Below are 15,216 nucleotides of genomic sequence, written 5' to 3'. Positions count from 1 at the left end.
CGCCCGAGCTTTGGCTACAGTTGCATTTAATTGAATAATTGATTATTGTTGCACTTAATAGAAAAAAATGCAACCTCTGTACGATGCTGTGTATGAAGTTCTAAGCAAGGGTACGGGATTTTATGAAACTTATTTAAGGTAAAAAATAATCAAATTACAGAGCAAATCAAACTACCTGTAGGCATTATGTTAAGGGAATGAATTTCAAGCATACAAACATACTTACACTCCTGAGTTTTGATATTAATAGCATACGTTTTACAATAAATTTTCCTAAAACACATACAACTTTTCTTACCCGTATCCTCACAGTAAATCAATTTTCCCACGTGGCGTAAACTCATTTTAACAAATAACATTGCAGCTCAACAGTTGCTGCTTGCTTCCTGCTGCGATAATTGAATAGCAATTTTCCAATCCTCAAATAACTGAAACCTCCAACCTCGAAAATGAAATGAGGGGAAGCTTTCCCACCGAACTCGGCACCGACCACTCGATAGGCAACACGCGTTTAATGTGGTTTATGTTACTCGTTCACTTTCAGCCACAGCACGGAACATAAACACGACACAAGAATCGCGTGTGTAGGTGGAAATGTCTTTCCAGGTTTGATTTATTTGCCGGTCCGCTCTGTAAGCCCCGATGACCATCATCAATTTGTCCGAACGAAACGCAAACCTACCGACATTCGGAATGATTGATTTGTTTTGAAGAACGCGAGCATCCAAAAATCCTACGCAAGGAAACGGGAGTTAAGTGATCCGCACAGTTTATGATATTTGCTAGCGCTAAAATGCTTTGTTGCTATTTGTCGCTGTTAGTGGTAACCCGGGCCTTTGCCCTGTCATGAGGTTAGATGCGTTCAATAAAAGCATTAAATATCGTGCCCTAGTGGGTGACTCCTACACGCTATTAGCCGAGAAGAAAGCACTCGTGAGGACATTAATCATAACATGGCTTAATCGTGTGTCAAATGCTGACCGATTGTTGCCTTACTCGAAGTGTGCTCAAAACAGCCCAGGCAACTAGTCAATACTAAACTCCACAACATTAAAACTATTCTCAGTCGAAGGCAAAGCTCAATGGAAAAAATTAGCTTATCCAAAAATACAAACGAGGCATTCCTCACTGTAAATTGGCAGGTGTCAGCCCCCAATTAAACGATTACCACGTTGCTGACCTTTCCTGCTTTCAACATTTTCTTCAAAGTTCTTCCACCGAATTGCTGATCCTGTCAATCGACAAGCCTCACTGCTCACTGCTAGTCTAACGTTTCCCTGAACCCTTCACCAACGTTAGGCGCCCGATTTGATGGCTAAAATATTAATTATCCTTTATGACACGGGCAACGATAACGAAGGGAAAAGCTAACTCCTTCGTAACGTCGGATGCGAAACTGTCACGGTGCTTCCAGCGAGCGTCAATTTTGAAGCGTAAAAAGGACGCCTGTGCGCTCTGCTTTGCTCTACTAGTCGGGCTTTTTCCTTCATTACGCTCCGCTGGTGGTGCATTCGAGCATCGCGTGATGGTGGTGCTTAATGATTTATGGTTTCCAGATAAGTTTCTGAGCGGCTTCTGAGATGACGAGCGTGATAACCTCGAGGCGGAGTAGCAAATAAAAGACAATGGCAATGGGAGATAAAGGATTGATGCTCGTAGTTCATGGACATGGTTCAATCAGAACGTCCCGTTTGTAACCCGTTAAGATTTACTCATCAAAGAGGAGCCACAGCACCGTCAGCATGGTTGAAGTGGTTGGGTTTTGGTTTATTAGATATTGCTCTATTTGCTAAAGAGATTTTTATTGACTGATTATGAGTAATGCAGCTAAAATAAGATAATTTTGCGTATGACTTTTGCGTACTTTTAGTAGACAATAAAATTATTAAAAATATTAAAATTTAACAGCAGCTTTTAGTTTTGTCCTACAGTCAGACCGAAAAGCTGCATTAAGTCAGAACAGAGTAAGTTTCACCAGGGCAACGTTACTTTATCCCTTACATACACACACGTAGCGCCAGACTGCCAGACGAACACGTTGAGAAGTTTATTTTCCACTGAATGGTCAACCGTAACGATTTGTGTGCTTGATCCCGGCAAGCACGCCACAGACCTTACCTATATACTTCATCGCACACAAAACGTTTCGCTCCTTAACCATGCTCCCAGATCATAGCGGCATGTGTGCGTGTGCTTGTGTGGACCCCGGATTCCCGAGAGGACACTAAGCAGATAAAGCAGCAGCATGTGAAAAATTCTACACTTCCATCAGCTGGCGGCGAGCAACGGCACGGGAAAATACTTAATACTCTTAAAGTCCGATGAATTTCGTATGCATGTCGCCGGCGGCTGAACCCATGGCGGCTGTCTACCTATCCGACAGTGACCAAAAAAATGATCCGAATCGAAACGAGGTGCGATTTGACGTCCACCCGGTAAAGAATGCTCACGATCCTCAACGAGCTCGTACGAAAAAAAAAAAGGTGAACTCTGCGTTTGTAGCGAAGCATAACAGCAGGACCAGCTTAGTTCTCCCAGGTTTCCCGGGGTCAGTTCAGAAATTGAGTGGAGTGAAATTTATGCAAACAGAAAATTAGTATTCCAACGAACCCAGGTATCTCACGCTTGATCCCTGCGTACGCCCGTGTGGACCTTGTGGAAATATTTTTCGAAATTTGAAGCTGGTCCGCTGTGCTATGCATCACTGCCACGACACGGTGCGAAAGTGACGAATACAGATGGGGAAAAAGGACTTTTGGTCCTGTAATCTTCGCTTCCATCGTAATGTATGATATGGCGAGGATATTGCCGCACATGATTCCTAGCAACGTCGGGCGCATTTGTCGCTAATGTAGGTGTTCCTTGGAAAAAAGAACATTTCTCCCCGAACCACCAATACCTAACGACAGCGGACAAACTTTGGCTCCATTCTGCTCAAAAACCTGCAGCCCTTGGGCGCATTTGCCCTCCGGTGATCCATTGCCTAATTGAAATTGAATAAGTAATGGAAAAACTCCCACCACCATTCGTACTGGTGCGCCATTTTTGCCAACAGGAAAGGGTCTAGCCGGAGGGGACCAGCGCTCCATTATGATTTCCATTTTAAACTTGATCCCCGTGATTTCCGCGGAATATCTACAAGCAGTCAGGCTCCTTACACTGTCTTACTTGCTCGTCACTCGTCCCATAAACCAAAGTTATATCCGGTGGATGTCCGGAGAGGAAGCTTTTGGTAGAAACTCCCGTTGATCAGGGTCTCTGCGGTTGGAGGTAGATTTCCGCAACTTCCAAACCTCGTATATCTACCGATCGGAACCGGATGTGCTTCGGTGCACAATGGTTTTGCGAAGCGGAAGTGTGAAAAAGCGTTCCTCTTGTAGGAGTCCCAAGTCCCAACCGTAGCTCCCTAGCGTACATCGGACAGCGGACAACTCTTAAGGAACGCGAAATACTTCATGCAAAAACTTCACGATCTTTCAAACTGAAGGTAGACGAAAAGTTAAACAAGTGAACACGGTTTTACGGTTAATTCTGTAACACCACCTGAACGGACAGGCAGAAGAGATATGCAGAAGTTACTACCTCAGTGCAGCATGCTCGCGGCGTCGACGACAAACTCAAGGAAGGATGTGGTAACGCGTAGTTTCTACGGCACGTTACCGCTTGTCGTTTGCTTCATTCTCGCCAGAAAACAACGAGAGAAAACGGAAAGCCATAAATAATAAAGAAAATTTAATAAACTACGTGAATATCTTCCCTCGCGCTCAGGATTCTTTGGAGGGCAGGCCGCCAAGCTTGGGCTTGGATCTTTGGCCCGAGGAGTTGCGAAGACTTTCTCCCTCCGACAAAACGCACCTTTTCCGTGGAACTTGTCACGCGTACGCTCGCAGCTACAAACTCTCATCCACGTTGGCAGGCAGCGCCATCATTTGCCCCTGGATCGATACACACGAAAATGCTGAAAGCAAACGTAAACCACGTGCGCGACCTGTGCCAACGAAACCACCGGGTGGAATGGTGCTGCTGGATGTAACAGAAAGTGTAGCTAAACGTACGATACACACACACACACACACACACACACACACACACATACCGTGAACACAGCATCCGATGCTGATGGACTTTACTTTCGTGGTAGTTGTTTGGGGAGCAAATGGAAAGCTTTTAAGCTAAGCGTAAAACCGTACACCGATGTTCCGTGGTGCTGTCAGCTGTTGCTACTGCTGCTGCTGCTTCTGCTCGACTATAATATTTATTGACGATGCGTTTCAATGTTTGTTGCAAAAGTTTCGCTTGTATACGTGTGCCCATACTTGCTTGTATTGCTCTCGAACGATGCTCAAAACTCGTAACCTTCACGCCACAGAATCATTACAATTCGAAAACATGGAAACTTTTCCCATTTTTAACACACACAGAAAGCAGTAAGCAAGATTTGGAGCTCAAACAGTGCATGCATAAAAGTGTTTACCGTTTCCAGTCCGGCCGTTCCGATCTCCGGGCTTATTCATTGCCTCAGCATTGATACTGACGCTGATTAATCAACTGCTGCCCTCGAGGGTGCCCAAATTAAAAGGAAACAAGTAGCGAAAAACAATTCTCCACACTCGAGTCTCGGGCTTCTCATCCCCATTGCATCTGCCTTTGGCGAAGGTTGACTACCACAGGGGGTTCGCCTGCCAGTATTTGCTAGTTCCGCCTCGGTGATGTATGTTTTTCTTCCCATTCGTTCGCAGTGCAACAAGCAAACCGCAAGTAACGGCATGGAAAACAAAAACAGTATGGACGTCTCGGCGAGAAGGGCAGAACTCTTGTGTGCATGTGTGTGTGTGTGCCACAAGGGTCCTTTTTCATTCGGGGATTTTCTGTACGATATTTCTTCACCAACAACTAATTCAATTAGGAGCGCAAGAGAATGATCTAACGCCGAATGGGATCACGAAGCGGGCGCTAGTTGCTTGCATTCCGAATATCCCGTGTGGTAAATGAATTTGGATTAACTGTATATCCCTTTTCATCAGCTACACATGGAGGTAGACATGTGAGAATATAAATCGGTTATTTATGTCATTTACTACAGCGATGTAAAATGTCGTTACTTAAGAAGAAACTGCTTTATAACAACAGAGAGCAACACAGTACAAGAAACAAGGCAGCATTAACAAAAACTAGTATCCATTATCACATAAAATTTATTATAAAAACAGTTAAATATCCCTCAGTTTTCTTTCGAATCCAAAAATAGATAAAATAACAAATTGAAATACACAGCAATATAGGAGAAAGGCAACCGCCCCTATCGGGCAACAGTTATCAATGAAGCAAAGCACACTCAGAAGTGTCATGCCATAAAATGGAGTATTTATTTTTGAAATAAACCCCCCCAAAACAACATCGACCAATTGATTTATGCCATTGGAGCCGCGTGCTCCAACTGCATCGCCAATCGAATCCGACACGTAAGGACGCGTTCCAAAGCAAGTGCCATTTTTTTGGTGCCGTTTACCGTCGATTCCGACGCTGTTTTGTTCGGTACAAACTTCAACCACGTACTCCAAAAAAAGTTGACCTCCTGAGGCCAACAGGCCATAAATCTCTCATCAAAAATAGCTTTACACTTTTGTACAGAAAGTTGTTCTTTGTATTTTGTAACAAAAGCAAAACAAAAATCTTCTTTTCTCACGTGGGCATGCGGGCATTGCCGAGTAACGGGTTTGGAGTGGACACACACACACACCGTGTTGGAAAGAAATAAAAATTTTGTTTGCATAAATTAACCTTCGCTAAAGTAAAGTTTTGCATGTTTGATGATGGCGCCTACCCCCTAAATAAAGCACCCCCACACACATACACAAATCCACTGCTTAATCGTCTGACAATGATCATGAGCTTGAAGACGGCCTCTGCTGTATGCTAAATATTTGTCCAAGTTATATTCACCAAACACGCACTGATGATTCTTACCGAATAAAAAATACAAACATTTAACGGGAAAAAAAGACAAAAAACACACTCACATACACACCACGAAGACGGTTATGGGTTGGGCAGGACACGTCTGCTGTCAAGCTGAATATTTCATTCGCGTAGGCCGAAGAGGCAGCGAACTGATACGTCTGGTGGGACCGGCCCACGAATAAAGAGTTTTTCTGGTGTGCTTTAGACTGCTTTAACAGGCAAAATTTGCAACAATAAAATGTTTTGCAAGTAAAATACAACATAAATCAATGTAAGAAGGTATAAAAGTAATTTCTCACGCCATGGGCATTAAAATGTCACATCCAACTTAAGGTTGAGAGTGACTGGCGATGATTCAATCTCATTATACAACGACAACCGGTGACGATGACCAATGATTTACCGAAATGGCGGCACGTCAACTCGATCGCTTGCTTAATTAAACATCGTTTCCAGCACATGATGTCCAGTCTAGCCGAAACGAGCCAACAGAAGCATCTTGCAGAAGTTCATGAACAGGAGCTTACTTCATATCCCTATCGCTATCGTTTTTGATGCGTTCCCTACCCAACCCGGGAGGGAAGGAACGAACGAACGAAGGCCTTTTCAGGATTTTATTAGACCATAACGAAATGAAGACCGTACGAGAAACACCCAGCATGATGTTGTGGTTCTCACCACGAGTCCTTCCATCGAAGGGCAGCAAAACCCGCGACTCATCAATCCGATAAGTGTTACATTTCCTGCTGTCGTAATATTCACCCCCACCATTCCATAGCTTCTCCATCAGTATCACCCTCCCCTCCGCTCCCAAGTGTCAAATCAAGACTGTAGATTAAATGATTCCCTACGGGGAATCGAGCCTCTGTTGGCTGGATTTTGCGTTCGAATCCGTTGCTTGAAGAGATTAATTAATGAAGCTGTGATTACGCACCGCACCGTCTGTGACGTTCTGGGCAACCGGCAAAACATGGTCACACTCGCGTGCGCTAATGTCAAATAATCATTTGCGCTTATCGAAGATGCGAGGCCACATATGTGACCCCGGATAAAGGCATATGAAATTCCTAATTAGTACACGGTACCAATTAATTGTATGATAAAATTAAGGACATTAAACCTCGGAAAGGGCTCCGAGAACAAGGCGTTGTGTAATAGCTGTTGACGGAAGTTTGATTGAAGAGATTGATAGCTGGGAGCTATCGCGATATTATCGCGGGAGATGTCGTTAACCACAATCCCTTATCTTTGTGCTTAATTCTTATGAAATGTCTCCTGGCTTTGGGTTTTGTTGTGTTTTTTTTTTCCTTTATGAACAATTTTTGCTAATTTTGTCCTGCATATTGCATAATTTAAGGCGTTTTATGGTTGCATGCAAAAATTTCGTGCGAAACATACTAAAGTATGCAATTTGTAGGACAAAACACCGGCAATCATGCATTTTTATGATAAAATTATTCACTTTAAAGCCTTCCTGCGACAGAAGGTGGCCTGGTTTAGTAAGATTGTCAATAGAGGGAATATTCTTTTGTCATGCAAATACGCCGTAGCTCGCTGTGAGAAGGGAAGCAGTACATCTTTTTAAAAATGTGCACGTCGGTTAAAATCGCGACAAAGTGGGAAGGTCGGTACACCTGCAACATAACGGTCGCCGTATGTTTAATGCAATATCGACTAGAAGGAGCAATAATAACAACAACAACAAAAAAACATGACTCCCCAACGTGCCGTTCTACGTTGATACATGTTTATGCTACCCTGCATGTTCGACGTTCTAGTCGCCAGCCACGTTAGTGTCACCTGCAATCGTTTACGACCTACATATGACGACGCTGGCACATTGCACCGTCGTGCAGCAAAATGGTACACCATCGCCATTAGGGAAGGGTTTTAAGGCTTTGCATGTGCTCGTTCACGACTTTACCACGACTGTGTAACGATCTTTATGGTGGGCATCGTACCGGGCGAGGTTAGTTCGATCCGATTCCACCAGTATAGGCTGTATCTAATGAAGTCTATGAGGCATAACTTCCGGATGAAATGTACGGTCGTTGGTACCGGTTGCAGCCGATGGTAGAATGCAGCGAAACTAGTACTTGAGAGTGAAAGCGTAGCAGATCTGGAAGCTTTCCCTTGTGGTACACACCGTTCACAGTGGATGGAAATCATTAATCGAACAGCTGTCTCGAATTTTGTTACTTAATGCAGAATTATTTATTTCTGCAAATTTGGTATTTAGTTTCCAAAATCTATCATACTCTTTCACTAGATGCTAAGGGATCATTTTTGTGCTTTTTAGAATTGATCAGAGAAAAATTTAGCAAGAGCCTAAGTGCTTGTTGATTGCATACCTTCAGACTCACTCACTCACTGCACAACAATGCGAATCGTTTCCTATATTTCAACCACAAGTTTTTTACCTCCCGATTAGCTTTAGTGCCTAAACCAACCGTCAGCTTCCCCCTTACTTTACATCCCATTCGACAAGATTTACCAGCCCCACCGTGGACTTGAAATACGCGACGTGGTACTAAGTAACTAATAAACCTGCCCACCTGCTACGCTTACGGTTAAAACCTTGATGAACTTTTCCATCCCCTTTAGGCACTATCGTTCCAGAGTCAGCAGCCTGCTAGCGACAACCTCCACCCTATTCTACCCACAATCACCGTACCGTCCATATCCCCCTCCAGGCCAACGTAATGAATCGCTTCCCGGAACCGCATCCTGCCGGGAAAGGCAAACGTACGAGCTATTTTCGGCGGGTGCGCGACACCACCATATGGTTTAGTTTTCCGTTTTTCCACGACCGTTTTTCGCCCGACGGGTTAGCGGGTCCTGTCCAGTTGATGGTGCTGCATAGCTCGAACTGCATGGAACCTTCTAAAAATGTCCTCCAGCAGACCTGAAGCTGGACGCAAGCTTGTGCGAGGGGAGCCAACATGTTTGTCTTCCATCGGGAAAGTTGAAATTAGGTTAGGCGTCCATAAATAAAGTCCATCAAATGTCTCTACGGGGTCGCTTTCGGCGGATGTGTTGTTTGCCGAAAATGGCCAAAGTCTTTTACTTTTGACAAAATAGCTCTTGTCTTGTGTTGCAACACACAAGATACAGGAACGTTTATATCCTATTAGGGATCAAAATGGATTCTACTCCATCGATTCGTTGAAGGTCAACGTGCAACACTTGTTCGAAGATCATCTCGTGCGTCATGAGTTTTCATGGAAAAGAAAGGGGAAACGAAAATAAATTTAATACAGAGTTCCTATAACCTTGAGGCTGATATACACACGAAGCTTTCGTACATAAAAAAGACCTCCATTAAAAATTATATATGTTGCTTTATGAAGCTTGAATAGGACTTGAGGTTAAATTCGTTTGCAGGAATTTTCCTTCTATTTTCTCCACACAATTAAATGTAAGCTCTATTTATCTGCATATCGTAAATTCCATCAACCGCATTTCCGCAACCCAATACGATTCCGTTTTTCGCAATCAACCTCCTGCGGTTAGTATCATTTTTACAAACCACCAGGTGCCTCCATTGAGGATGACGGTTCAAAATTTATATCTTCCGAGGCATGATACCCGGTCGCTATCATTGAGATGCATGTTAAACTGTCAAAAAAGCCGAACCCAAACAAACGATAACCTTCCCCGCAGCCGTATGTAAACGTATGCTCTATGTATGGCTGTATGTTCAATCCTTTGTATGTCGAGGTGCAGGTTGGAATTGGAGGTTGGTGGCGTGGAAAGAAATTTAAAATTTATAGTCCGTCCCTGGATCAACATTTCCGGCAATAAGCATGAGACCTTGAATTCCCCAGAACCGGGCTTCCGTTTGTAATGAGGGTGAAGGAACGGTGGGCAGTGGGATGTAAAGTGGAACTTTTTTCATCATCTTCGCTGCATGTGACAGGGCGCTTTGTTTTTGATTAAGGAAATAGGAATCGAGTTTTTTAAGGTTTAAGTTTTTCGATAGTTTAAATGAATTTGAAAAAAGGACTTTTTGGCAACTGGTAATGAGCAAACAGTTACAGCAAATTTAAAATACTTTGTTGATCATTTAAAAAAAGCTGCTACATCAAAGCTTTTTTTAATGTTCCAGTTCGTTACCTAATCCTATTAAAATTATGTGCGAAAGTTTCGTTCAAAGAAAAACACACCTGTACCAGTACCGAATTGAACTAGATTGGGATCGTTTCATTTTCCGAATCCTAATTGTCACTGATAGCATCCGATCGCTTCTACTAACAATCAGCAAAGGTCTCAATTACCTGCCACGATGTAGCAGCGAATGGAGGGAAGTGAAAAAATAAATAAATAGCACAAGGGACCAAAACATAACCCTTTGCTCGGTATCCAATCTTTCCCTCTTTTTCCGTCCGCGTACATGTGTTCACCAACTGCAGAGAGTTAGCCAGTGTTGGGTACACAAAAGCTCCTTGATCCTGTAACCTTCTTCAGGCCCGTTTCCCTCCGTCGGTATCATCAGTGCCGTGGCTAAGAATGGGTCCCTTTGCGAAGCTCATTTCGTTGGCCTGCAAATAAAAATGGACTATCATGTACACACACGCACACACTAACGCATGTGTGCCCGCTCGGTAGCATTATATTCAATGCCACCTTGGGACGCTTGGGATTTTTGTTTTGTTCGATTCAAGCCTACCCTTCGATTCGATGGCCTCCAACGTTCTAATGAACCTGAATTACACATCCTGGTTTATAGTTGTGATCATCTGCAAAGCGGAATTGAAGCAGCAGCAGCACCACCGGCAGCATAGCGTACCAAGAAGGTAAAGCCATTTACATTTGTTCATTTTCAATTTCGTCGTAATCCTGAATAAATTTGACTTCGTTTTGGCTTTGATTCGCCCGTTCCAATCATTCGTCCGGGAGGAGCAAAGGGCCGGGAAAGTGACACGAGATGAAAACGGCCCGTGATCGTGATGATTCGATTCAATATCGAAGGCAAGTAGTACACTCCACTCACTCACTCACTGACGAGTTTCTTCACTTCATTTCGAGTGTTTGTCTTCGTTCTATGATTTTATTGTTATTCGACGACGCTTAGCTTCATTTTTTTCTGCACCCTGCACAGGAAGACTTTTATGTTTGGTTTCATTATCCCTTTTTTTTTTGTTTGACCCAAAAATGAGCAACTCTCTTTTTTGTGTTGGCTTTCCTTCAGCAAACCTTTCAAAATGGATTGTTGTTTCAGGTCCTGTTGTACGTATCAGAAGGTATCATTTCCTGTTAACGACTCTTGAAAACTTGTTGACCAGGGATTTATTTTACACCGGTTAGCTTGAAGAAGCTACAAAAACACCCAGGTTTTTTGGGAAACATTTTGCACCAACTTTGAGTTGTAGTTGTTTTTATAAAAGCATCTGTAACAGCTCTTGAACCTCAAACATTGTCTATATTTATTTTGCTCCTTGTAATACAAATAATTCCAGTGCAATTCACCGCTTCCTAATATTTAAATACACACTTTGTTATTAACAAAGTGATAAGGGTGATAAAGCCCATCCACTCGCAACCATCTCACAACCGAACCGGCCAACAGTTAAAAGTCTTAATGCTAGCGACACACAACAATTTCAAGTATGTCCCCAGTCGATATGTCCTCTTTCCTACGCGTCCTATCCAAAACTTGGTGCCGGTCTCCACTTTGTGCTCAACTCAATTTACCCTCAAAATGCCATAATTTCGCCACAACCTACCCTCCGCCGCCAGTGGTTTCAAACATCAACCGCGTAAGCGTGCACGAAGACGAAGCAAAGGCTTGCGAAATGTTTCGCGCCTCAGCAGGTTGCTTCCGGCCAAAATTCGAATGTCATCATGATGCCGTCGGAATGTCTTCCCAACATCGGCTATCTCTCGCTCTCCGGGTGGAATGTACGTTCTAGCCATCTTGGCAGGAAGAATCGTGCTGGTGGTGTGGAGAAAGGTGTAGATTGGGTTCTTGGAAGGACGACTTTTTTTTCGTTTGGGACCGTGGACCAAACACTGATGGTCAAAAGAATGTGGCCCCTAATAGCAGCAACACCACGCCAACGAAGATCCAACAGCGAAGACGAGTCAACAGTGCGTTGGGGCAATCTTGGGTAACCCTAATTCAATTTTCCTTCGGGACTGCGCCTAAAAGTGGATTTTACTTAAACGAGGCCTGGGTCTCAGCGCTCCTCTAAACCATTCTATAACCGTATTGTTGAAGGAAACGGCTAAATCATACAAATTTCATTATACGAATGAAGCTATTTGCTTCAGAAAAGATTATAATAAAATATTTCTGCTAAAAATAAACTTATTCGAGTTACTACGCTTCTGTGATGCCGTATGTGATTTACTCTCCACTCCAGTGGGTTGCCGATTGCTTGCACCGTTCACTTCATTACCGGCTGTCAGCTATCATCGATATTCATCGATCGATCACAAGTCCGGGCACGAGATTCGTTGATTGAATTTTCCCGCATTAAGCGCATCATGTCTACTCGGGGCGCGTTTACGTTTGACAGCTCGCGCCAATGGGCAATGACAGTTTTTGTACCAGGTGTGCTGGGTGACCATACACTACTGGGTACAACTGTGCCTCTGCTCTTTTCGACGAATCAATGGCACCGTTGCATCCAGTGTGTTATTGGACCAGTAAAAAGGGTATTTCAGGTGTGGAATTCCAGTGGGCAAAGGACTGATTGAAAGAAGAATACCAAATGGAACCCCGGTACCATTTCGTTCCATTTTATTCCACTGACGCAGTACATTAATTGTACAGTGGGAAAAAAATCATCTTTCCACGTAAGCTCATCATACCATTACAGTCAATGGGGCTCTTTTTTCTCTACGCTCACATTATTGCACCTTTTACAGCAATCGTCTAGTACGGTTGAGTTGGCAGGCCGTAGAAGACGATTCGGGAGCAAAAAAATACAATCATTTGCATACATTCCGGCGCTAAAAGTGTAGCGTCAATATCGAGACTGACAGTGCGTTATCTCCACTCGGTTCTATAGACCAAGGTAAGTAAGTAATGGAATGGGACAGTGTCCTTGTGGACAGTATTATCAGGAGTAAATGTCGGAGTTGTTTTCGTGCGAAAAAAAAGGAACATTTTAGACATTACTGGAAAAGGCCTTCGAATGGTCCGAGGCAAAGGTAAATCGGGCAGAAAACAATGAGCTATCAGTTTATATTTCTCTCGTAAATTCGATTTAATTGAAAGCTTTTATGTGCAGACATTTAGCGTTGAAATTATGCAATGTGGCATGAAATCTGGCTATTTATTGCAACGATTTAACACGAAACATCATTTACACACAAAAATGGGATATTGCCCAATGAATTGCATAACTTTAGGAGTTTGGTGTTGTTGAATATTTATTATAAAAATTATTAATGAACCTTAAGGTATGCAATTTTCATAGCAAATTTCATGCAATTACACAAATTCCGTGTTTGATACTTTACTGTCTCACACAAAGGGAAGGAATGAGCTAGAATCAAATCACTTAAATAATTGAGGTGAAATTGTCCAACCTTCTAGGTCTATTTTTTAATTCAAATTTGGCCCGCAATTCCTACCCTTGAATGACTTATTTGTATTCTTTTTTATTCATCACTCTATGCTTACGATCATATTTCATTAGGTCTACCGAGGGAAGAAAATGAATTATCCGTAACATCATTTTCGCCGCATCGTTCGTCCGTTAGCATCCATCAAAGGGCATTTAGCGTGGATAAGCACCGTCAATAGTCCAGTACGATGGAGCGCCGATGGTTGAGGCAAAAAAAAAGCGCCACACTTCATAACAAAGGCATCAGACTCCTCGCAGCCATTAAGCCAGAACCTCCGAGAATGGTTCTCTTGCCCAAATCAAGCTACGGCAACCAACAACAAAAAAATCAAACACAGAAAATCTACCTCGCTCCAATCGATGCTGACAGAGCATCGTCGACCATCGGCTTGGGAAGAAGAATTTAATTAAAGCGAAAGCAATTAAAGCTAAACGAGTTAATGAAACGGGTGATGGTCGCCATTGAACTTTGCTGTTGTTGCTGCACGAAGAAACGCGCTATGCAAACTTCGGACGGATTGGTCGCAGATCGCGTGGCTGCTTTGCGCCTAAATCGAGGCAAAACTGGACGCCTCGAAAAGCCCTACCATCGTAAGGAAGTGGGATGTAAAATGCACGGACCTGGGCTGGGAATCACTTCAAAATCAATCTTCTCTAGTAAATATACGTACGCCAGCGATGGAAAATGGATTTTTCTACCGGAAAGAGTTGGTCTGATCTCTTTTTTATCGCCTTTTGGATGAGTTTCACCAGACAGTAACTACACTTGCCGTACTGAGCCGTGCCGAAAAAGGGTTTTTTAGTAACAGTTGGCGAACGGAACGCTGCCACCACATTCCGGCGGACGACTCGCGGTATCCGAGCCGCAAAACCCACGGTCACGGGTGACCCTTGCGCTATCGAGACGGGAAGTTGGTCGCACTTTTGCCACGGTTAAAAAGCCACGACCACTTGCAAAACTCTTTTCCACACAACAAACAGCAACAGGCATTCGGCCCTCATGCTGCGCTCGTCGGAGGGTGGGTTTTGTTGTTTACGAAGCAGGTTTGGTGTTGTGTGTGTGTGTGTGTGTGTGGTTTTTTTTTGCGAAGGCGGTCGCGCGTTAAACTCGTTCGACTGCTTACACCCCCACACCGTACACGCACACCCCGATCGACGACGAAGACGACGGCGATGATCTTGTGCATGGTTAATCGAAGTTTGCATGCTTCTCCCTAAAATCACATAAAGCTTGGCTTCGGTGGCGGTGAGCGTGGTTGGTCGGGTATGTGGAGCGCGTGCCGTGCGTGGCGCGTTAATCCAACGATGACCTTAATGACATCATAATACATCGCGGCACCACGGCTCGACTGTCAACAAACCTGTGCAGCTTCTTCCCACCTGGCATCGTCTCGTGCAGTGAAGGTGTCGCCGACTGATGGCCAAAATAAACTACGATCTGGTGGAATGGAGCTGTCTGATTGGTTTCTTTATGATTATTATGTGCTTTACTTGACTAGCGAAATAAAAAAAAAAAAACGCTGTAAACGCTTGTCTAAGAAGTTGGAGAGTTGAATTAAACGTTATCCAAATATTAACACTGCTTAAAACGGATTGAAGAAGTTTATGAGAATTGTTCTCTTTGTTTTAGACTTCTTTTTTATAGACACTGCTGTTATGTTATTTAAGTGCTTATGAT

The 15,216-nt window shown here is 43.5% G+C and overlaps 1 protein-coding gene across 2 annotated transcripts in view; it reads left to right on the top strand.

Annotated features, from left to right (window-relative positions):
* The window catches only part of LOC126561506 (importin-7), a 431,061-nt gene that overhangs the window by 107,814 nt on the left and 308,031 nt on the right, over positions 1 to 15,216 (top strand). Inside the window, exon 1 of one of the 2 annotated variants that reach the window (XM_050217699.1) lies at positions 963 to 966. The exons of the other annotated variant lie outside the window; for it this stretch is intronic. The gene's annotated coding sequence lies outside the window, so the exon portion shown is untranslated. Of the gene's footprint in view, positions 1 to 962; positions 967 to 15,216 lie in introns of those variants that run through there. 2 annotated transcript variants of the gene reach the window in all.

This window comes from Anopheles maculipalpis, chromosome 3RL, assembly GCF_943734695.1.
Source record: "Anopheles maculipalpis chromosome 3RL, idAnoMacuDA_375_x, whole genome shotgun sequence".
Classification (NCBI taxonomy): Eukaryota; Metazoa; Arthropoda; class Insecta; order Diptera; family Culicidae; genus Anopheles; species Anopheles maculipalpis.
Note: the sequence above shows the minus strand (reverse complement) of the source record. Positions and strands in the feature narration are given on the sequence as shown.